Source organism: Patagioenas fasciata (genome assembly GCF_037038585.1).
Source record: "Patagioenas fasciata isolate bPatFas1 chromosome 19 unlocalized genomic scaffold, bPatFas1.hap1 SUPER_19_unloc_1, whole genome shotgun sequence".
Lineage (NCBI taxonomy): Eukaryota > Metazoa > Chordata > Aves > Columbiformes > Columbidae > Patagioenas > Patagioenas fasciata.
In genome coordinates, this window is record NW_027288507.1 from 1904704 (window position 1) to 1929382 (window position 24679).

A 24679-nucleotide genomic window follows, 5' to 3' on the forward strand; every position below is an offset into this window, starting at 1 on the left:
TCACAGAACAGTTTGGCTTGGAAGGGACCTTCAGAGCTCATCCAGTCCAACCTCTGCCATGAGCAGGGACATCTTCACCCAGATCAGGTTGCAGCTGGTAGAAATGATGACCTTTCAGAGCGTGCTGGTGGTACTTTGTCCCTTGTGCCCTGCCCGGATGTGCAGAGGAGACAGAAGGGACCCTGGGAAGCTTTGGGGAAGACCCTCCATATGCTGAGGTGGTGTGTCTCCTTCCTCTTCAGCCTCTAAAAGGCATTTGGTAAAGAGCAGAGTTGGAACTGGGGGTTCCCATCTTTTGAGATAAACTGTAAAACCTCATTAATCATTTTGGTTGGAAAAGACCCTCCAGATCATGGAGCCCAACCATAACCCACCCCTGGCACTGCCCCATATCTCTGAGAACCTCATCTCCGTCTGTCCAACCCTCCAGGGATGGTGACTCCAGCGCTGCCCTGGGCAGCCTGTTCCAATGCCCCACAGCCCTTTGGGGAAGGAATTGTTCCCTAATCCCATCTAAAGCCTCCCCTGGTGCCGGTTGTTTCAGGCTCTTGGTCTGGTCTTTGCACTCGGGCCAACAGAGAAGCCACAAAACGTGTTGAAGACTTCTCTCTGGTAAAGCTGGACTCCGTTTTTCCATCTCAGTTTTTGGAGAATCTGCTCTGTGGCCTGTTTGCCAGATGCAAGGGAACACTGAGATGCTTTAGCTGCCTTGAAAGGAGGGAAGAGCAACGACACGCAGCAACATAGGAATTTCAGGTCTACTGAAACCATTAAGTTGTGAGCAGAAGATACAAAGGCCAATTGCTTTATCATGAGCATTCACTGAATGTGCTCAGACACAGCATCCCAACTCCTCACCACGTCTGCGAGGAGAAGACGTCACCGCACCAGCGAGCTCCTGCCCGGAGTGCGGCGATTAGGAACCACGCACACCAGGACGCAGACAGAAATTCACGCAGAGGCAGAGGTCTTGTTCAGGACGGAGCGCAGCGCCTGGCCAAGCCGAGAGCTGCCCCAGGCCTAGGCTGCCTTCTTTATTCACCATTGACAATTTACAGGATTTACAGGTACAGGCCTGGACTAAGATGTTTACAAAAAGCTGCTTTTCCACTAATGGTTGTTAAGAACACACTAAACTCGTGCGATGTTTATCTCACTTGTTTAACCACTCATTCACAGACCAAGGCCAAGGACATTCGCACATCCCATGCACTTGGGGGCGGTTATCCGGCCCAAGATACCATTCTCACAAGTCTGGGCTATAACTTTTTACAATTACAAGAAACGTACACAAAGTAATCTGTCCAAGGCCCTTTATATGTTATTATGTTAGTATTATGTCTTTGACCGTCCAAATGGTCACGTTAGTATTGATCTTCCTTTATCATCCAGATGGTTGGGACCACACATCTTGCTCTCCCATATTTTACTTTCCAACATTTTCCCCTTTTTTGTTTTAAAATCAGGTTCTCAATGAGCGCAGTAAGGACCCTGGCTTTGTTCTTCTTTGCATTCTGTATCATTGTCCAGGTGATTTGAAGGACTACAAGAAAAACATCACACAAGCATATCCAAATCCCTCAAAAACCCATATACGCAGACTGAGAGCTGAAAATGAAGTTTTAGGGTCTAATCACTTTATGCTATGAGATAATGTTAGCCATTTTGTCTTACAGTCCTAACTCTTACAAACTGTGTAATTATTTGCAGAGTACTGGCTAAATCCTAAATCAGGCCTTGCACATTAGCAAAGACTGTTATTTGACTTGATATCACTCATAAACACTAGAATTCAAGTTCAACAGTATTACACATATTTAGCACTCTGATAAGAGAAAATACAGGTTCAAATAGCAGCTAAGGAGATTATTTAAATACGATATCATAAGAACAATGAGGATCCACAACGTGCATGCAGTCACTCACAAGAAACAAAACTGGAGGCCTTTTGCTTCAGGGTACTCACAAGAAACAGTCGCTCACTCCAATAAAGAAGTGAGGTGTCATTAATCCCAGGAAGTTTCCTTAGACGCTGTTCCTGTCCAAGGAAAGGACTCCAGTTCACAGACCCGCAGCTCCGAGAAGACCACTCAAAAAGGGTCTTTGGCAGGAACCCCATTTCACTGTTTGGCCAGATGTGGCTGTGGGCATTACAACATAGTCCAGAAGCTTCTCAGCGAGTCTGGGCACCTCCTTTGTAAAGGACCCTGTCAACTGACCGAGGATCCCACCCCTCCTGACCCATCAGTTGGTAGAGGTGAAGTTTATTGACAACACCTTGATACCATTCTAGGTGTATGTATGTGGGGACAGGCACAGTGGGGCACAGAAGGTGCTAAAGAGCCGTCAACCTCCTCACTGAAAGCTCCAGATTTCAGGGGAATGTGTAACTGCCTCACAATCCAGCCTGCGACCACAGTCATCTGGCAAACTACTTTGGAGTGGTGGTGCAGTCAGCTCTTGCCTCCAAAGTCAAAAGGGGGCATTCTGTTGGTGAGTTTGCATGCCCGCTGTGGATCATCATACCTTATGTGTCATTTTCTTGTTGCAAATCAACCTACAACAAAATAATACAAATTACAACAATTACAGTTATTAACAAATATTGGAGAAAGCTGCTTAGCCATACTAATAAGGAAAATAAATGCGTTGAAAGTGTTTTCGCCAGTTAGTCCCCAGTCCAAATCATGTAAATCTGAATCATTCTGATATGCCAGTGCCTCTTCCTTTGATCTCTTCTATTTCTTTGTTGCCCTCTGCCGCAGGGACAGATGCTGGATCTCTGGCGTTAGGTCCTGCATCGTGTTTGTCCAGCTCGTAGAAAGGTTTAACGTATTTCACAGGAAGCCACTTTGGTCCTGTTGGAAGAAGAACACAAGCAGAGCCCTTTCCCAGGCGATTAACTACAGGCCCTTGCCACTGACTGTTGTGCAGGGGATCCGGTTATAAAACCTTTGGTCTCTGAGACAGTGAATCTGGAACACGGCAGTGTTTTTCCACTGCTGCGATAGAGGAGGGAGGCACAGTACGATTCAAAAAATGTAAAGCATATATTGCATTGTCTGATTGTTCTTGAGGCATCATATTTGCCCTTTTTTGTTTTAATAACATCTGTTTCAGTGTGGAATGTGCTCGTTCAGTGATAGCCTGTCCAGCGGGAGAATGTGGAATACCTGTGACATGCGAAACACCCCACTGCTATAAAAATTATTGCATGGATCTAGCAGTGTATCCAGGACTGTTGTCAGTTTTAATCTGTTGTGGCACTCCCAGCACAGCAAACAGCGGGTCCAGTGGGGCTGAACATCTCGGCTTTTCTCACTTGTATGTGCAGATGCACAAAACGTACCTGGAAAAGTATCTATAGAAACATGTACATATTTCAAACGGCCAAAAGATGAAACACGTGTAACCTCAGAGTGCCAAACGCCATTAGCTGAGAGTCCGCGAGGGTTAACTCCAAGGGAGGGCGAGCTTGTAATCAGACCTTGACATTCCGGGCAAGAGCGCACTATGTCGAGACCAAACACCTTTTTGAAGGCAGCAGCATTCTGATGGAAGAAAGCGTGTGAAGCCCTGGCAGACTGGAGGCGACTGTAGCTACAGTATAAGAATCTGGAACCGCATTGCCTTCAGTTGTGGGACCGGGTAAAGTCGTATGAGAGCGTATGTGAGCAACAAACAGTGGGTGTGTGCGAAGCTGTAATGCAGTTTGCAATGATACAAACATATCAAAAAGCTGCTGTTGCGAGATTTAAGAAAAGCGGAGGGGATGCGCTGTAGGACCTTGACTACGTACTCAGAACCACAAACCAAATTTAGAGGTTCCTCCCTAAAAAGCTCTAAGGCATGCAAAACTGCACCAAGTTCCACTAATTGGGTTGAGCCTTCAACAGTTTTAACAGAATGATGCCAATCGTTATCTTCACGCCAGACCACTACAGCTCTATGAGACTGCCCTGAAACATCAACAAAAACTGTGCGAGCATTTGGGATAGGACCGAATACAAGTACGGCCTGTGGTCTGGTATCGAAGACACGCAGATTTTGAAGCAATTTACGTTTACATGCCAAAAGCTGTGCTGTTAAGAAAATCAGCTAGCGCCATTTGCAAAGACAGAGATTGTGAATAAAAAAATCAAAATCTGCTTTCACAAAAGGTACGTGTATGACAGATGGATCACGGCCTGCTAAAGCCTGAATCGGTTCTCTGCCTTTTTCGATCAGAGTAACAATCAATTCTAGGGGCTCAGGAATAGTTTCACGAAAAGAATTAGGCAAAATATCCGTTCCAAGTATATCAGTCTGTTTGCATTCTCACCATACGGTCCCGCAGTAGCCACAGGTTGTTTCTATGTTGTAGCTCTGAACAGACAAATCCGCAAGTCCAATCGAATGCAGTCAGCCTGTTAGGTTGTCATAAATTTATTCATCAAAGTTTCTAACTCCATTTTGGCTGTCATATTTATTGGATATTGTTTTCCCTTACCGGATCGAAGTCCTGTTTCAGATCTATCAGTGTAGTGTTTGCTTTACCGATACTTTGGTTGCCCATACCAGCGGAAATACAGCATCCAAAATTCCCTTGGAGGTTTCTCACTTGCACCAGCAGATCTGCACCATCCAAGCAGCTTCTTGTGGGACATGCAACGGAACAGAATTCTCAGAAAACGTTATTTGAGCTCACAATTTACTTAACAAATCTTGACCCAAGAGAGGGCTGTCCTGGTCCCTCTGGATGCCACCCCTTCCCTCCAGCGCATCGATGGCACCACTCGGCTTGGTGGAAAAGCAAAACTGAAGTGTCTTGGGTAATGCAGAGACCAGAGAAAAGTGTTTGGCTTTAGCTCTCTGCCAAGAACACCTGGGGAACCCTTTGAAATGCTTCAGCCACTTTAGCGGAGAAAAATAACACCCCCACACATTCGCCAGGCTTTCACTGCTCACGCAGGGACAAAGGACAGCGCGGGGACAGCACAGCTCTCACTCTGGAGCTCGCTGGCTCTGACACCCGTGCCTGTTTGGGACAAATATCAATGGGAAAGATTTTGTGCTCTGGGATTCAGGTCATCTGAAGAACACCAGCAAGGAGAACGACTGCCAAAACCTGCACAACGATGTGACCAGCTCCAGCTCCCCTGGGGAAGGAGGCGGCTGGTGCTTGTCCCAGCCCAGCCATGCCATGGGCGACCCAGAGCGGCTGAGAGCAAAGCCTCTTTCCAGGCTCTCTACGCTGTGAGACCGTGGGGCAGGGTCCCATCCAGGGGGGACATGGGGGCACATCCTGCCCGAGCTCTAGCAGGCCACTCTGCTGCACGGGGAGCAGAGGAAGGGACAGAGGCACCTGGGTGGGCAGGTACCCACCCAGCGCTGGGTGGCGCAGTGACACAGCGCGGTGACACTTGGTGCAGCCACCATCACCCCAGGTGGCTCATTTTGCCCACCAAGGTGGCTCTGCCTCCAGGATGATTCTCCCCTGTCCCGGGGGGTGGAGGAGGAGCTCCAGTGCTTGGGCCAGAAGCTGCAATACCTGGAGCAGTACCAGGGGGCAGCCCACCTGCCCCCTGAGTGCAAGATCCTCGATGAGAGCAGCGAGGTACGTGGGGTGTCCATCCCCGCTGGGGTCTTCGGGGACCCGCACCAGGAGGCTCCTCCTGATGGCCCGTCCCAAGTGAGGAGAATGGTGGTGGCCCCATGTCGAGCGATCCTCGGAACGTGATGGTTTCCTTTGAGGAGAGAGACAGCAGCGATGACGGTAGGAGAGCTTAGCGGGGACGTGTCCCACGGCGACTGTCCCTGCCCCTGCCTGTTGGGATTTCTGACCATCCTCGCCTGTCTCTCCCTGTCCCAGCAGAGCCCAGCCCATGAGTTCTCTCCAGACCTTGGGGCTGTCTCCAAGGCTTTGAGCATGGGTGGTGCTTTTAGGTGGGGATGTGGGAGCATGAAGGCAGCTGGCGGGGTGGCGAGCATCGGACCACAGAAGGAACAAGAAAAGATGCTGTGGGGCAAGGAGGGAGAGCCTTGTCTTCAAAATCACCTGGTTGTGAAGAACAACCAGTGCTGGGGTCTGTCTGTGGCCTCTTCCTATTGGATGCTCTTGGAGGAGCCACTGAGTTTCTGAGCTTGCCACCTGTTTTGAATGAAGCTGGAGCTGCGTCCAGCACCGCGTGGCTCCAGACCTTTCTGGGAAGCCCCAGCAGCTGGGGATGGGCCACAGCAGCGGCACTGCCAGGCCCTGCAGGTCAGCCTGGGATGCTGGGCAGGAAGAGCCAGGGCTTGGCAGGAAAGCTCCCTGTGATGCCACCAGCCCTCCAAAACGTGCTGGCTCCCCCTGGTGACACCGGCACAGCGGAGGTGTTAACTCTTTGTTTCTCCTTATCTCTTTGAGTTTTTCTAGTTTCTTTCTTATATCTCCCCAGGACTTTGTTACAAACTGGGGGGGTCCACTCCTTAAGTCCATTTATCCTTCGCTTTTTCCTTGGATGAACTTCTCTTCATCCCAGAATTCTAGCATGATCCCCCCCAAGAGACTGTTGGGGAGTCCAAAATTCTAACATGACCCCCTCTACCCCCGCAAAGGGACTGTCAGGGGGGCACCTGCAGCAGGTCGCTCCCCTTCGACCTCTTGTGGGGATCAAACCCATGAAACCTGGCTCACAACGTGGGGCTCAAACCCATGACACAGAGAGTTCTTCACTCGCTTTGTCCCTTCAGTGGCCAAGCCCCTCGCAGGGTGTTGGAACCCCACTTAGAAGGACTCCGCGCTCGCTTTGCAACCAGGCTGCGTCTCAGCCAACAGCAGTCACAGTCACACTGCCCGACCCGGCGGTACTTACAGTCCATTCTTCCCATCAGGACCTACCCGACCCAGCAGTACTTACAGTCCACTTTTCCCGTCGGGACCTTCGTGCACTCTGGATTACGGGTAAACTGCAGTATTCAGGGGGAGCGAGCTCCATTCTTTCCCTTCCGCTTTAATTTTGAATAATGTTGGTAGCTCTCCGCACAGCCGAGTCCAAGGGCCACTATTGAAGTGGGGCGCCTCCCTTGAACCTGAGGTAACACAGAGCTATCCAAGGTTATCATGTTGAGGTCGCCAATTGAAACAAATAACTTAGGCTTTTTCTATGGATAAACAACGTTTTATCCAATTCCTTAATTGTATTCCTTAAACACGTGTTCATTAGAGCAGAAGCAAAACAGCGCTGGGTGAGTGGGGGATTCGCTCCGGCCAACACGCGCACCTTTTAACAATAAGAAGTGTGCTTAAATACAGTAAAGTGTTACATATTCGTAATGACCCCAGGAACGCCTCTACAGATTGATAAGCTTTCACGCTTCTTATTAAAATAAGTCTCAGATAACCATTTCCACAGTCTCCTCCTTGACCCCTCCCTGTTACGCCTGCGCAGTGCCATGAAGATTGGGGAGCCCCGGAGTCAAAGATGGGTCCTCATGGAGCGATGATCAATGCTCGTTTTATTGCAATTCTGATTCTGTTCTACAGGGTTAGTCCAGGGTAGACGCGACATATGACACATCATAACTAGCTACAAAGTAATGTTCACGCGGTACAGCAATAGCACATCTTTGTTCTACAAGACAGCATACCTTTGTTCTATAACCTCTTTTCGTGTTTTACTTCTTAATAAGTTTCTTTCTATTGATTACCCAAGGACAAATCCTTGCCGTCCGACACGTACGCTGGGTTGTGCAAGTGGGACTGGAAAAGTACTGAGTGCCCTGTTTCTTCAAGCATATTCTCTACAGTGTCACTTGGTGATTTTGAGGAGGGGTCTTTGGATGAAGGCTCCTTCAGCTTCGTCACAGTGAACCTTTTACCTGTGGCTCATTATGCTGAATTGGCTGGAACCCAAGCTGCCAAGTCGACCGAAATCAGAATGGCGCCCCCTTTTTGCTGTAAATCTTGGCTATCTCTTCTCCTCAAGGTTACAGCTGGTGCTGTGAAACTTCTTCTCTCGGCATTCAATGAGGTTCTGTTTATTTCCTTAACTGGTTACATACAGCTCTAAACTAGATATTCATTATGTGGCTTAAAGTGCTAGTTCGTTAGTAGGCCCTTGGAATGTGGTTGGGTAACCCTTAAAATGTTAGTTCCCTGTATCAATATAACTTCATAAACAAGTTTCATAACTTTTTGCATAGAACTTAACCACCTTTTCCTTTTTCCAGGTTCAGAGCCTGTGCCTCATTTGGTTATATCTGTAAACACTGAACATCTCCTCAGCAGGAATCACAGCTGCATTTCTCACAATCATGGGCAGCTCTGGTGCCCTTCACGCCAGAACCTGGGCCACATGTGGCAGCGATGGGGGGGCTGTAAGACCCTAAAGCCCATGGCAAGCACAGCTGAAGCTGCACGGCTGCCCTGGGCAGCTCTTGCTGCTCCCTGGGTGCTCCCCCACGGGATGCCCCCTCCCTCTGGGCTCCACGCTGCTATCGTGCTGCCCTCAGACCTGTGAGAAGATGAGCAAGTTTAAGGAGGCGCATTCCAGCCTGGCAGAGGACATGCGTGCAATGCAGGAGGCGCATTCCAGCCTGGTGGAGGACATCCGGGAGATCCAGGAGATGCTTGGCCTGGTGAGGACAGGGCTTCCCTCCAGGATCTGTGGGAGGAGATGAGCAAGTTTAAGGAGGTGCAGTCCGGCCCGGCAGAGGACATGCGGGCCATGCAGAAGGCGCGTTCTGGCATGGCAGAGGACATCCAGGAGATGAAGGAGACGGCTTGGCCTGGTGAATGTCCTCTGGTGCCCCGGGAGGGAGCTGGGCCCTCGTCCCCTCCCCACTTCTCTCCCTGTCAGCCTGTGCCCCTGCCCCACGGCCATCGGTGTCACCAGCATGAAGGGCAGCAGGAGGGAAGAGTGGGAAGGGTGTCCCAAGAGTTGCTAAGGCACTTTTGAACTAGAGAGCCATCCAAACAGAACCATGGGCAGGGAAGGAGGGGAGATAAAGCTCTGCCCGTGCAATTCAGCCGCAGCACAGCCCTGGCCAGCGTCCCCCTGCCTCGTGCCCTGCTTCATTTGGGGTCCCAGGCCAGGGCGTTGGGAGCGGGGGCTCCCCTGAGAATCGCACTGGAAGAATTTTCTAGGTATTATTTCTAGGGTGGGGGGGAGCACACACTGCTGGGGAGGGCACTGGGCCTTGAGAGCCTCTAGATGGTCTTTTCTCCCCTCATTTTTTTAAAAATATATATCTAAAGCATAAAAATCCAGAGAGAAGGAGCAGCAGCACAGAGGTGGGCGCTGGGTGGGGGGGTTTCTTAATGCTCCCTCCCACCTGCATCGCTGCAGTGGGGCGGGAGAGCGAAGGGGAGACAAATAACAAAGCAATCAATGGCTGGAGGCAGCTGTCGGCACCCGGATCATGGCTATGGGGGCACCCTGGATTGGGGGCACACAGCCACTGGGGCCCCTGCCTCTGCATGTCCCAGACCCCTGATGAAGCCCCCAAAGTGCTCCCCTCCTCCGGCTCCTGAAATCAGCACGGCTTCTTGCACAGACCCCCGGGGCCCCCTCATCCGTCCTCCCTCCCTTGACACCCCCAGGGCCCAGGGGGATTTTACAAGGTGATGTCCCTCCTGTCACTGCCACTGCCACTCATGGCCCTTCCCAGGGGAGGGGGGAGCTGGGGGGGTTTTAGTCTTCAAATCAATCTTGCTTATAAAAAGAAAACAAAAAAACAACCAAGACAGGTTGAAGGTTCATTATTAATGCAAAAATAAGAAAAATAATTTAAAGAAACCCCCACTTTTTAAACCCCAGGTCCCCCACGCTCCGTACACAGCACAGGGACTGATCCACTCCCCAGCTCATGCGGTTCTGACTGGGCAGGCCGGGCTCCATTGATGGATCCTCTGGTGTTCACCAACCGGGTACAACTGCTCAAGGGAAACCCCATTGTTCAAGGTTCCACCACCCACTGTCCTTCATGTGTATTTTACAGCTCCATTTCCCAGAGGCTGGTGCCCGGCAGGGGCTGTGATCCACCCACGCAGTGCCACGCTCTGCCCCACGTGTCGGAGCTTGTTTCAGAAATGAGTCCCACTGTGAGACTCAGTTCTCTCTGGGTGCTGTGTCAGCACAGCCTTGCTGTCCACGGCCCAGGACAGTGCTCTGGGCAGTGGCATCGGGCACTGGGCATCTTTCAGCCATCCAGTGGTTACTTCCACCATTGTCAGCACGTGGTGTTTACCTTGGCAGGTTTGTGGGAGTGTGATCCAGTCAATCTGCCAGGCCTGCTCAGATGTGTATCGAAGCCACCACCCTCCATCCCACAGCAGCTTTAACCGTTTGTCTCGTTTAATTGCAGGGGTTGAACTCAGACAGGCCGTTCGTGCAGGTGACAAAGCGTGCAGAATTTAGGGATGCGAAGTTACAGAACGTGGAGGACGCAGCTTCTGCCGCGTTTGATTTTTAGTGGTGAAGCGACGTTTCGTCCAAGTGGTCGTGCTGCCTGTCACAACGTGCACATACGATGATCGGAGAATCCACACGGAACAGTAGAGCACAGGCATAATTCTTCAGAAGTGAACGTCTCAAAACCCCCCACACCAGAAAGATTTTTATTAGAGAAGTCTCACGATCGTAAGCCCGTATTTTATTAGAGACTTGTCCCAGCTGCCCCCAGAATATTTCATTTTTAGTAGAGATGCAGTGCATCCCCCTCCCCACTCCCCTGGGTATTATTTTTATCAGCTTTTGCTTTATCCCCTCCTATAATGGTTGCTCTGTTCCTTGAGCAATGCTTAGTGCTGTGGAGTCTTGGAAGAAACTTTGAGGGAAAATGCAGCACAGGTATAAAGTATCATTGACTCCAGTGATGTAGTGATTGACGTGGATACCTGCTGGGGACCAAGAAGGTGGGGAGATGCTGGTGGTGGTGGCCACGAAAGGAGAAGAAGAACAATGAACATGAAAACTCAAGAAATGAGACTTCCCTGAACCACAGGTGAGATCCCAGAGGAGGAGAGTTGAAGGGCAAAGGAGTTCAGGACAACTGGCAGTTTTTCAAACCCTATTCAGTGCAAACGGTGCCAATAATAAAGCGAAGATCGCAAGCGTAACAAGAAACCAATCTGGCAGAATCACAGGCTCTTCTGCACCCTTGTGATCCTCCAGCTGAAAATAAAAGGAAAAGCACAAGAAGACAGGGTCATAATCAGAAAGGTCAAGGCAGAAAATCAGATAAAACTAACAAAGGACATCCAAAAGGGCTAACAAGGAAGAGCCCAGACAGGAGTAGGGAGAGGACAGGTCAGAGATATTTAATCTAAATGCAATGTTTTCACTTGGATGGTTAAACCCACACACATACACACCCGGCTGAGCCGCTCACCAGGGTCCGCACCCATCTCACCCCACCGACCACCTTCACATTTCCTCCTAGAAAAGCCTCAGGTTGTTACAGTGCTGGCAGAGCAGCACAGAAAGGCACCAAGACTTCATTTTTACCATTCACAGGGGCATGAATTAGGTGTATTCTCTCATGTCCTGTCCCTCACCCCATCTAGAGGGTTATTTCAAGAGCTCCTGGAAGACAGGCAGGCCCAAAGGTCAAGAAACCAGCAAATAATCTAATCGGAAGGAAACAAGGAAGCTTGGGTCACAATGTATTAATTCTGGAAACAAAAAATAAGCAGATTGAAACACTGGGAGAAGAGATTATTAACTCAGCAGAACAAGGACTGGTGGCTGGAGATGGACAGAGACTCTGAACTTTCAGGCTCAGGTCCTGAGTTTCACAAACCTGCAGTGTCCACTCCTTTAATATCATAAAATTTATATTTCCCTGAAGAATTTAGGCCCTTGAGTCAAGTTACTTAATGAGAAGAAACTTTTGTTTTAATCTATGTTTTCAGTTTCTTCTTAATTTTTTTTTAAAAGACCTCTTTAATTAGCCCTCCTGTTACTCATCTCTTCATTTTGCAGGGCTTACTGTGATTGCTGGCTTTTGGCCACACACTTATTCAGCTCATCCGAACAGAACTTCAGCTGTTGCCTGTAAGTTAGAGCTGAACATCCAAGTACAGGTATAAACACCAGAAAGTTACAGAAGAAGAAATATGAACCAATTTCTTTACAGGATATCTCACTCTGTCTGGTTTGCCGCCTCCTCAGGCGCAAAAATAATAAACCCTATTAATTTAAGTCTTATTTAGCTGTTCCATCTCTCTGCAATAATTGATTGGGCTTTAGACACTCAGCCAGAAAACACAATCAAATCAGGTTTGCCTGGTGACTGCGCCATAGCAGTGCCAGAAACCCCCAGTCCCCACACTTGCTCTAATTGATTAAAACATTTGGTCACTCGCACATTTCTATACAGACAATTAAGCTAAAGAGACACTACAAACGCAGCAAGACCAGCTGAGAGCAATAATGGATCTTTTCAGTCTATTTTTCTAGGGAGAATTAGGACTTAGCGATGTTGCAGTAACTAAAGCGGGTTTTGTCTCCCCTTTGCTCCCGATGCAGCAGCCTCAGGAGCTCAACGCTGCACAATCGCTGCCTTGCAGGGAACCACACCAACGAATTATCTGCTTTTCCTGCCCTCCAAAAAAGCTGCCACGTGCTAAATCTGCATCTGTTTGGCATCTATCAGGGCTGTAGCACTTCCAGGAATGAGGGGGAAGGGCTCCAGTGCAGAGTCAAGCCACATTTTTTACAAATACCCCCAATTTTCTGAGTCTGTTTGGATGCTGGCTCCGCACGTGCCGGCTGGCACGGGGCCAAAATGTGTCAGTCACAACCAGGCAAACACAACGATACCCAGTTCCCAGGAAAGTGGCTGAACTGCAGCATTTCTTGCCAAAGTGATGCACAGAGAACAAACAGGCTCCTCGGACTCTTCCTCAGAGATCTTGGGGGAGCTGCAGCGGTCGGAAACATTGGCAGAATCTACAAGTGTCAAAAGCCTAAAAGAAGAGATCCAGAAAAAGAAAAAGAATTGCAGCCGCCTTATCTGCAACTTTGTGCACACGAGACAAGAACGGTGAGGCATGACATTTGTATTAAAAACATTTTGCCAACAGTAGATCCAGACTATCACTTCATACGTCTCCAATGGCACAGGTGGTACCTGCTAATAGAAGGTAACGTTTATCCTACCCAGTCACTGGTCCCTGCAGTTCTACATTCAGTCTTGCGTGACTAAGAATCTGCAAACGTGGTTTAAAGCAGAAAGCGTACAGCTAGTCCTGGCTGGAGGATTAGTAAGCTGTGCTGACATGCAACCAGTAGACAGGAGCGTGGGTATGGAATTCCTGTCTCCCTGCACCAAATCAAATGACCAGCACAGCTCACAGCCACACAGAGGCTGTAACACCCCAACCACAGGGTCTAAAAAAGAAACAACAAGCAGAGAAAGCTTCAGTTCTGCTTTACATCAAGCTTAAGGTGTGCATGATGTGAGACTTGAGATGAGTGTCAAAATTAACCTTTAAGTCTTCCTCCTCAGTAGAGATCTGAGAAGACAGGCAGCTGCAGTGCATATGGAAAATCCAGCAGCTGAAAACCCATTTCACCTGCAGCAGGTCAATAGTCATAGAATCATTTTGGTTGGAAAAGCCCCTCAAGATCAGGGAGTCCAACCATAACCCACGCCTGGCACTGCCCCATGTCCCTGAGAACCTCATTTAAACACCTTTTAAACCCCTCCAGGGCTGGTGACTCCAGCACTGCCCTGGGCAGCCTGCTCCAATGCCCCACAGCCCTTTGGGGAAGAAATTGTTCCCCACATCCAACCTCAGCCTCCCCGGTGCAACTTGAGGCCGTTTCCTCTGCTCCTGGCGCTTGTTCCTGGGGAGCAGAGCCCGACCCCCCTGCCTCCAAGCTCCTTTCAGGCAGTTCAGAGATCAGAAGGTCTCCCCTCAGCTCCTGTTCTCCAGCTGAACCCCCCCAGGTGCCTCGTGAAGTGGTTTGGGATGGAAGGGACCTTAAAAATCACCTAGTGTCCACCCCCCAGCCATGGGCAGGGACACCTTCCACTGGACCAGGTTGCTGAGCATCCCAACATGGCAAAAAGTCCAGAAGAAAACCCAAAGACACCTTCCGGCACAGATCTCTACACCACCAAAAACTCATTGCAAGAAAAGGCTTGGAAAGCATACACAGAAAGGCATAATTACAAAGGAATGAAGTAGAGCAGTGGTTGAAAAATGCCCAGAAGTCACAAGAAAGACTCAGCCATCCTCCTCCAAAAATGCAGCCACCATGAGCTCGGTTATAGCCCATCTGATGTCACATTGTGCTTCACAAACTCCTCAACGACCTCCAGAGGGCTTTTCTTCTGAGGAGGGAAATACACAGCTGGCAAATCAGTGTGGGTCTACCAAGCAACCTCCACAAAAGCCCTGGGGTTGGAAGCAATGATTGTCTGTTAAAGCTGAAACATTTCGGTGCAGAAAAGGGAGCTTCACAGCAGGAGATCTTTACAGGGGGAAAAAACGTCCCAGTTTCCCGCTGTTTTACAGGAGTGTGCCGGAGCTGAAGGTCAGACACAGCGGCAAATCCATCACCACCGACTTCAGGAGCATTGGCTGGAACACAATTGCTGCACTTGAGCCACCACCCAAAAGAATGTTCTGACTAAAGCGAGAAAATGTCACTGTTGGTGAAAGGAACCTGTTCAAATTATTTCAGCGTTTTATACCAGAATAGAAGTGGAATCCGGGCAGCGGAATTTTTCAGTTTGCCCAAGTGCGACAGGAGAAAACTCCAGTTTCATTCCTAGGGCTGCTCAGTCTTTGAGAAACCCTTGAAAGGCCACCAAGAGCTATTCTTTAGGCTTCCTCTTTCCCTTAAAAGAAAAGAAAGCGCTGTTGAAAAGTATAAAAGGCTTGAGATTTGTGGAAGGGTTTGCTTCCGTGAACTGAAAGCAGGAGTGAGAACATGACAGGGGATATTACAGGGCTCTACTTGACACGCAAAAATACTGCAGTCGCAAAATGGATGGAAAGCTTGGTCTTTCCGTGATGCTGCTTCAGATCCTTCTCGTCATACAGGAAACTAAGAACACCTTGGACATTTTTAACACGTAGTAAAAGCCTGCTAAGGTCAGTGAAAAATGCAGCTGCTTCAGCAGGCAAGCCAAGCCGAACCTGGTGTCAAGAAAACGGGACTGGCAGAGTTCAGGGCTGGGAATGCCAGGAGCTGTAAGAAATACCAACCTCAACAGCTGAGCAGAAAAGAGCTAACAAATTGTTAGGATCTGGCTTTTTGCCTAAACCCAGATGCCCATTTTAATCCAAGAGCCCCTTCTGCTTTGCAGCAGGGGACAACAGGAATAACAAAAATTTCCAATACATAAGCGCATAATTTCTTGTCAAACTAAGCCTATGATGGGGTGTCGAACATTTTCACCGGAGGCCACAGCAGCCCCGCAGTTGCATTCAAATTGAGGATTTGGCCCACAGGGCTTGTGTTTGTTATGTGCATCGTGCTCCTGTATCGCCGACTCTGTCTCGTAACACAAAAGACATACTGGCTTTTCCTCCCTGAAACACAAACATGTATTTGCTTTCCCATCTATCAATAAATCGCCTTCCTTCCACATCAATCTTCCTCTTACTGGACATTCTGGGATTCAAATTGCTCCACCAAAGACGGTAAGATGTGTCACCTAAGTAAAAGATCTAGATGATACTTTCACCTCCATCAGCTAGTACTGAAGAAAAACCAAAATCCTGGACCTTTCACAATAAGCCCCGTGGTAAGTCAGAACGCTTGCTGAGCCTGTCGCAAAACATCTGCCATGAAGATCTCACATTGGTGACCTCCACTAGTGGCAACCACGGCAAACCGTGTCTTACGGAAGTGAGGCCATGGGTATCGACCACACGGCAGCTCATCCCATTTCAATCCCTCCCCCAAATCTACCTGCAAGTTCTTGAGAGCTCCTCTCACCCAGGTGAGATGGAGAAGAGACATCCGTCCCTCAGCCCAAGTAGATTCACTAATTCCTACATTGGCTTCGCCATCCCAGGCTGCTCCCTTGAATTCTTGAATTAGATTCTGGAGGAACTGTTACTCTTTTAGCAACTAATTTGAATGAAAAATACCTATTGCTATAATAAAAGCATTCTGAAACTAATAGACACTGGCAGATCATCTTCTCAGGCCATTTTGTCCATTAACAGCAGCTGTGTCACGCACCTGTGCTGTTAGATTGCCCACAGAAGAATTCGGAAGACCTATGAAGATGTCACATATTTCCTTATTTGCAGAACAGAATCTACAATGATTATTGAAGTGTATCACCACTATCCATATAAAATAAATGAGAGATACTCCATAGATAGTGTGAGGACATCACTATCATCTGTATCACACTTGACTGATGAGTTCTCTGCCCTTACCTGAAGTTTGAGGCCAAACTTTTGCCAAGAGATTTTAGATTTAAAACCCATCACCATCCGCCAGAACAATCCTAAGAAAACAGAACTAACCAGCCACCTCCAAAAACCATCTTCCAACTGCTCTTGGACACTGCACCCAAGAAAAAGACCAGCAAGACAAAATCCCCTCAAAGGGTCCCCACGGGGAGGTTGGGAAGACACAAGAGCGCACGCAGTTCACGTTTGGGCTGCAAAGCAAGCAGAAAAGAAAAATCCAAATAAAACCACAGGATGGGACTCGAGAACAGGTTGTGTCACAGAAGAACCAGTTTCCCGGTCCCAGCTCCCCTGCCAGGGCCAGAGCAACGGGACCCTGGGCTTTCCCCTCACACCCATCTACTCTCCCCACGAAAGGACATCTGGGTTCCTCCAGCGCCCACCACAGCCCAGCCTCATATCCAGCTATCGCTCCCAATAAATCATTTGGCAAATCAAGGAGCGGTTAAAACTAACGATGGTGAACAACCCACCAGAGCACAGGTCTGTGCTGACTTTACAGCAGCAGGGAAGTCTAAAAGACAATCAATATTTTTGTACCCATAAAATAAGAGGACACTGAAGGAATATCTGTGGAGTCACACTGGGGGTTTGTTTGGGGTTTTTGCTGCTCTTGGTTTTAGTTTGGTTTTTTTTTTTGGTTGTTTTGTTTGTTTGGGCCCATTTTGGTTTTGGTTGAGTGCCTTTTTTTCCCCCAGTCATCTTTCCTATGAGAACAGCAGCTTGAGCCTCCCTCTAAGGCTGAAGAAAGATTTAAATGTACTTCCTGGGAAAAAGAAAACCACACAAAAAACCCACCACCCAAACTTTGAGCCCAGCAGGAACTGTTTCAAGCAGCTACAAGCAACTGCAGAAACAAATAAGAACGTGTTAGGCTGTACCTACTAATCACCACAGGAGACACTAATATGAAAAGTGCTTCTATCTGCATTTTAGTTCCTGACACCTACCTGAACAGATTAAATTACTAAAGCGTTCACACAGCAAAATGGAAGCACTGCAAATAGAACCCAGCCAAATACCTGAACCATCAGCCTCTCTCCAGCTCTGTGTTGCTTGCAGGCACTTAGTTTGTGCTGTATTTGTATTTTTATGCAAGACTGAACACTGATGGAAAGGGAATCAGCATTTTCTCAGGCTGCAAGATTGGCTAACAACCTCCTTTCCCATTTCAAGGGGCAGCACACTTGCTTCAAAACTGCACTGCCTGTGCCCTAAACCCAGTCCACACAAAGGCTGCAAATCTCACACAAGCTACCAGTTATCATTCAGTTTTGGAGCATTTTGGGAAGCTCAGCCTTTCAGCGGAGCAGAAACTTCAGAAAGGTGCAGAGCAGATACTTAGAGTGTTGTAATGATCGACATAAACCGCATTTCCCAAGCCAAACACAGCGTATCTCAGGCCTTTCAGATACGTTTTCCCAAAGCGAAAGTCACGCGCTGCCTCTTCTAACCCCTTGCAGAACCACGCTGCACTCTCGGTTGGCTGCCCGTCAGTGTACGTAGCTACCAAGAACACACAAACGTTCCTGCCGGTTGTCTAATAATATCAAGAGAATAGAAGAGATCGGTGCATTTCTCAGAACGCTTCCCATTAGTAAGACAACTGGAACACATGGGGAGTTGGAAGAAGTTAAAAGATGAGGTTTTTTCTAAGTGGGATTTTGGTGTGGGATGCTGCAGGTGATAACCCCAACAGTGGCGAACGGCCATCCCCCCTGCAGAGACGCCTTAAATTAGCCAGGAGAGATCAAACTGTCTGTCTGCTGCTTCACAGAGGTGGTACAAGAGAACAGAACATCTCCCTTCCCCACCCCAATCGACAGCTTCTTGAGCAGACTCTTGCAGCAATCAAGTTTCTCACTGATTCAAAAAAACAACTATCAATATTCACAGAAGAAAAATGCCTCCTCCATCTAAATATGACCAGCAAGGAGTTTTTAGCTTATGAGCCTGTGAAGGCTGCAAATTGTCACCATCTGCTTGTTCTGGCTTTGAACCCTTCCCTGGGGATACAGAGACAGAACAGAGGGACCTGGTGCAACCGCTCTCACTGAACTCACACCTGAGTTACAGAACCAGCTCATACCAAGTCACTGTCACCATCAAAATACTCTAGGCAATCCTCTCCTAGGAATATTCAAAATTTAGGTGTTTTCTGCTGAGGGTTGATGGGCTACACTTATACAGAAGGGAAGCGATTTTTAACACACAGCATGGGAATTTCCAGAATAATAGGAGAGAAATACAAGGGGAAAAGAGCCTTCGCAACACAAGGAAAAGCTTTTCTTTATTAGTCATATTTATAAGGTACTTACCTCCTCTGGATCATAATCTCCCATGCTGATGACTTCCACAGGCAAACAAAGTGAAATAACGGCTTCAGCCAGACCTCTGGCAAACCTCCAAAAAAAAAAAAAAATAGGAATTTATCAATTGCTTCAACCCAAGCGTGGTAGCGACCAAACAACCCCCCACACGCCCAGTCACAAGACACCTCCCACAACAGAAAGAACAAAGACATCCGAGAACTGGACACTGGACCTAGAATTCCTCATGTTAAGAAAAAAAAAAATCAAGTATATTGGCTGCAAGAAGAGAGTGACATGAATTTTAATGACTAATGATTTCACATTTACACACACCATTTTTTTCAAAAGCACCTAAACCAGTACTTGTCTCTGAGAAGACCCGCTCGCAACTACGGGTACGGCAAGAGTAAACTTTAAACTTCATCATCAATGTCTCTACTGCATGCGCCATTTAAAGCAAGTAGAAAAAAATGTTATTTTTACATAATTTTACGTTATCTTTCATGTTGGGCAATGACTTCTCATGAGCTAATGAACTTTCCGATGTTTACACTGTGCAATACTTCTAAGGCAAGCAACAGACTTGAGTCTCAATATTTCAAATTACTTCATGTAGGTGGGGAAAAAAAAAAGTAACTGATACCTTTGCTGTGCCAGTCTGAGACCCATAGAAAATCTTTACTTTGCCTCCAGGGTGGCTGATCCATTTACGAGTTTGTCTTCTATTCCTTCAGAAGAAGCTGGATTCCCATTGGATTTTTCACCCTAAGAAACAAGCACCACTTCTCATTCAATCCCTTTTCAAAGTGATGTTAACCCCATTCTCCCAAAACCACTTAAAACACCTATCCTGTGAACAGACTCTCAGCACTAATTAAATGAGGCTATCAAAGCATTTTAGCTTCTCACACCCAGAGAAAGACACAACCACGTCTCTGAACTAGGCCACGCTCCAATAAACTCAGGTCACACGCAGCCGGATCCAGCTGAACGCAGGAACCTCCCAACTCGCGCAGCAGAACTTTGCTCACCTGCGCAAGGAGCTTTTACCATCCTGAACAGCCTAATCCCACTCCCGTCCTAAAACCAGCCCAACCTCATCAGTAACATCAATGGAAAGAGGAACCCGAGAACTCCAGCACAAGTAGAGTGATTGATTTGCAGTGACAGAGCAACCCAGGCTGACACGATCTCTCAGTAACGACGGGAGAAGCGTTCAGCAGAGAGCTGCTCCAACATCAGAGCAACGAGGGCACCGAGTCACCCACAAACATGAGACCGTCCAGGCTGCGGATTATAACCCTCAGGTGCACTGAACTGTAAGGAACGTTCAAGGAAGAAACGTTGTTTTCACAAAACTGGGGAGCTGGCACCTGACCCCAGCGAGGGAAGGGACCGAGACACATCAGACTGTGAATCCTGAATGTAAAACAAAATCTCTTCAAACTAATCCCAGAATGCAAACTGACACCTGTATTTACAAGTTAATCTAGAGGGAAGGACGGCCAAAGAGCCAGGAACCCATTTTTAAATAGATCAATAAGGGAAAGGGTGTTGTTCGGATTAGATGAATGAAATACGTAAACTGAGGCAGGTGTCGGGTGCTCTGTAAACCCTGAAGAACCGACCAGTGGGCAACAGGGGAGGGAAATTGCACCCAGGGTTTGGGGGGATATAAACGGGGGCTTTTTGCCCTATTATGCGTGCCTGCCTTTAGGGAGAACACCCGGTCTTGCAAAATCATTAACAAAATGTGCTTTGCTGAGAGATCCTGCCTGGGCCTGTTCTATTGGCAAGGTGATCGTTTCCTACACGACCACACCTGGGCTCCGCAGTGACCCACGGGGGGGCCCACAGTGGGGCAGCACGTGTCACTGCACCAGTGGGGACCGTCACCCGGCAGCCACTCGCCTCCACACGCAGATTTCGGGGCCTTCTTGGACAAAAGCACTTCCATCTTCCCTTGCCTTCTTTCTGGTTTTGGTGGTGAGGAACTGAACGATGATCCAAATGCTGATCCCAATGATACAGGGAATTGACCTTCTCCCCTGGAGAAGTTGTAGAAACTGAGGGCAACAGAAAGTAGAAATTTGGAAAGGTTGTTAGATGAAGCTTGGAGAGTATTCAGTAACAGGGACAAGGAAGATTCTTGAAAGGATAAGTAAGTATGGAACTGAAGAGGTTGGAAGGCTTTGAAAGCCTTTAGAGAGAAGTCAGTATATATGTTGGGAAAATGAACGTTGGGGAAGGTACAGAGGAAGTAGGCAGAGAGAGAAACAGACAGTAGCAAGTTTTGAAAAAGACTGATGGGAACCTGGAATGAACAGAAACAAGTGGAATTTTTGGTGGATTGACAACAAGTAACAATTACATAGTAGGTAAAGGGAGTCACTGGCCAAAGTGAACGGGCATATTTTTGTGAACCTTTGAAATACAAATTGGGTAAACAAGTAGGTATTGATAAATTTCTATATATGTCCAATTCCTTCCAACCTTTTTGGGAGAAGGAATTTGGCCAGTAATAGAGAAATTAATACAAGTCAGGTTATAAACAGAATAATAAAGGACCTCTACCCAGTGGTAGCAAACACCTTTCTGACTGTATTAACTCTAATTTGATTTGGCTTACTGTTTTAGATTTGAAAGATGCCTTTTTGCCTCTCTCTCCGTGAAGCCAGCCAGACAATATTTATGTAAAACCCAGCTCACCTGGATGGTGTTGCCACAAGGATTTAAAAACAGCCCAACAGTACTAGGAAATCAGCTCGCTAAAGATCTTGAATCTTGGGAAGCCCCATCTGATGAAGGACAGATGCAACAATATGTGGATGATCGCTACCAGGACACAGAAGACATGCATAACCTGAACTGTAAGCTTATTGAACTTTGGGGGCTCCAAGGATACCAGGTATCACAGAAGACAGCCCAGATGATACAGCAACTCATGAGTAACTCATTTGGGCTATGAAATCAGCGTAGGGCAGAGGACCCTGGGCCAGGCTCGAAAGGAGGCCGTATGCCAAACATCAAAGCCTCAAACTGTAAAAGAATTACGGACCCTTCTTGGGCATGACAGAGTGGTGCCGGTTGTGGATTTATAATTATGGATTGTTTGTCAAGCCACTGTATGTGCCAGCAGCCACAGATCAGGAACACCTGCAATGGAATAAAGGAGCTACACGAGCCTTTGAAGAACTTGGTAAGGCTTTGACAGCGCCTGCTCTAGGACTCCCAGGTGTGAGTAAACCATTTTTTCTATTCTCTCACGAGAAGCAGGGAATAGCCTTGGGTACACTGGCACAGGATCTTGGCCCGTACCGACGAGCAGCGGCCTATTTCTCCAGACAATTAGATGCAACTGCAAAAGGGTGGCCGGGATGCCCGCGGGCAGTTGCTGCAGCGGTACTGAACATACAGGAGGCCCGGAAATTTACCAGGGGTCAGAAAATGGTTGTGCTGGTATCCCACACGGTGCCTACAGTTCTAAAAGAAAAAGGGGGACGTTGGCTTTCCCCACAAAGATTTCTCAAATATCAAGCTAAATCATCCTCACTAACACTGTCAAGCCAGCTTCTTTCCTCAGTGACAACATTGGAAAACCAGTTCATCATAATTGCCTGGAAACCATTGAAACAACATAATCCAGCCAAGCAGATCTAAAGGACATAGGATTATGGAGAACACTGAGAACTGCCTTACGGACGAAAGCAGCAATATCCTGAACGGTGAAAGGCACGCTGGTTATGCTATAACTACTAGCCATGAAGTGATGGAATCTGGACCTCTGTCTGAAAGTACTTCAGCACAAAAGGCAGAAATAATCGCCCTTACCTGTGCTCTGGAACTAGCCGAAGGTAAAACTGTGAACGTTTATATGGACTCTAAGTATGCTTTCAGGGTCGTGCACGGAACAATTTGGAAAGAAGAAGGACTCTTGAACTCTCAAGGCACACATATCAAACGTGCAGGAGAAATATCGGCAGCTCAACTTCCTAAGAAGGTGGCAATCATGCATATCCAGGCGCACCAGAAAGCGAGCTCGGAATTGGAAAAAAGGAAATGAGCTGGTGGACAGGGAGGCAAAACTGGTGCCTAAGCAAAAGGTAAAAGTGGAAAGTGCCCTAGTCCCCGACGGGCAGGTTATTTCAGAAGGTAAGCCAGAATATACTAAGGAAGACCAGAAACTTAGTATAGATTTAGAGGAATCATATCATGAGGAAGGGTGGGCTCACGCCCCACAAGAGAAAACTTATTGTTACCTCCTATTTAGTTTGCCCTTTAGTAGCAGAAACATTATACGAACATTTGATCAAAAATAGTAACTACAAATTGGTACACTACTGTAAGACAGGTGACACAGCAACGCGCTCTTTGCCTCCAGACTAATCCTAAGAATATACCTAAGCTAGAAATGGGTCAAATTGGGAAAGGAAACGGACCTGGGCAATAATGGTAAATTGATTTTTCGGAACTCCCAAGAAAAGGGGGGTGCTGATATTGGTTGGTACTAACTGATACCTTTTCAGGTTGGCCAGAAGCACTCCCTACCAGAACAGCAAAAGCTCGGGAGGTAACTAAAACATGAGCACAAGAAACAATACCAAGGCTTGGTGTTCCAGCTGATATATCCTCTGATAAAGGGCCACATTTTAAATCAAAAATTGTACAGCAAATCAGTCAGCACTTGAGAATAGACTGGCAACTACATACACCTTATCATTCTTCCTCCAGTGGCCAGGTAGAAAGAAAAAAAAAAAGATGAAGTGAGTCATCTAATTGAACAACAAATTGTAAATCTGGGGCAGGAGGCAAATTTGGCTTGGTCTCAATCTTCACCTTTGTCCCTCTTGCATATGAACAAGGCCAAGGGCAAAGAAGGGTTAAATCCTTTTGAAATCCTGGATGGGAGACCCTATAGTGTACAGAAGGGGATGTCTGCACAAGAAGGGGATGAAATTATGACTTTTTATATGGTTATATTGCGTAAACAACTTAACAAAATTGGGAAGAGTGTTTGGAACTTGGAGTAGGGGTCTGGATGGGCCAGTACATAACATCCAATTGGGCGATTATGTGTCTGTGAAGTCTCTTGCAGAAAAGGACTTTGGAATCACAACAGGAAGCCCATTTCAAGTCCTCCTGGCATCCTTCACTGCTACCAAGATTAAAGAACGGAATGCCCGAATCCATCATTCTAGAGTGAAGAAAGTCTGCAAAGCACCACGAAGGGTAACCCAGGCGCAACCTGGAAAATGCCGTTTCTTACGGTCATAACCCTAGCACACGGATGGGACGAAAATTGCCATGAGCAAGATCTGAATAAAACCATGGGGGAACGCTTTAAATTGGTGCTTTGGAATCAAAACCATCAGAGTGTATATATTACATTGCCCACTTCCGCAGAAGAAAGCTTTACATTTGTAGTAATTAACCAAAACCTTTCTGAAATTCTATCAAAGAAATTAGGTTATGTCCACCCTGACATGTTTTGGTCCTTCTGGACCTTCTGGGTAACCTTTTGGTCCCTTTGGTCCTTCTGGGTGACCAACCCAAACGGCACTTCCTACCTCAGCAAGAAGAAACCCGAAAGAGAAGACAAATGCTACAGCTGCAGTGAGCGGGGTCACCACGCCAAAGAACGCAAGCTCCCGTCGCAGCCCAGAAGATGCCATTCCTGCCGGAGCACCAGCCACATGGCTGTCAGCTGCCCCCAAAGAGCTCAGCAGCGCAGAAGACAAACACCAGGAGCCTGACTTTTGCATTAACATTAAAAATCTGTTGAAGGATAGAGATGGGTTTTCTCAGGTAGAAGTAGCCTTCTTACCTGCGGCCAGAGAAAACATAGACAATCATCACATTAGTAAAAGAATTTACTAACCTCTTAGCAAAGGGGGGAATGATACAGGGAACTGACAATTAACTAATTAACACTTGACACTTAAGGAACTAACCCTAC

At 47.6% G+C, this 24679-nt stretch overlaps 1 long non-coding RNA gene across 2 annotated transcripts; it reads right to left on the reverse strand.

Annotated features, from left to right (window-relative positions):
• Positions 1 to 7459: 7459 nt before the first annotated feature.
• Positions 7460 to 19484, reverse strand: LOC139826640 (uncharacterized). 2 transcript variants are annotated; one of them, XR_011736785.1, is made up of 3 exons: positions 19367 to 19484; positions 18730 to 18814; positions 7460 to 8627 (listed from the first exon to the last, which is right to left on the reverse strand). It is a non-coding gene; the product is annotated as an uncharacterized lncRNA (long non-coding RNA). The 2 variants fall into 2 exon arrangements; XR_011736786.1 differs by lacking the exon at positions 7460 to 8627 and adding an exon at positions 17715 to 17951.
• Positions 19485 to 24679: the final 5195 nt, after the last annotated feature.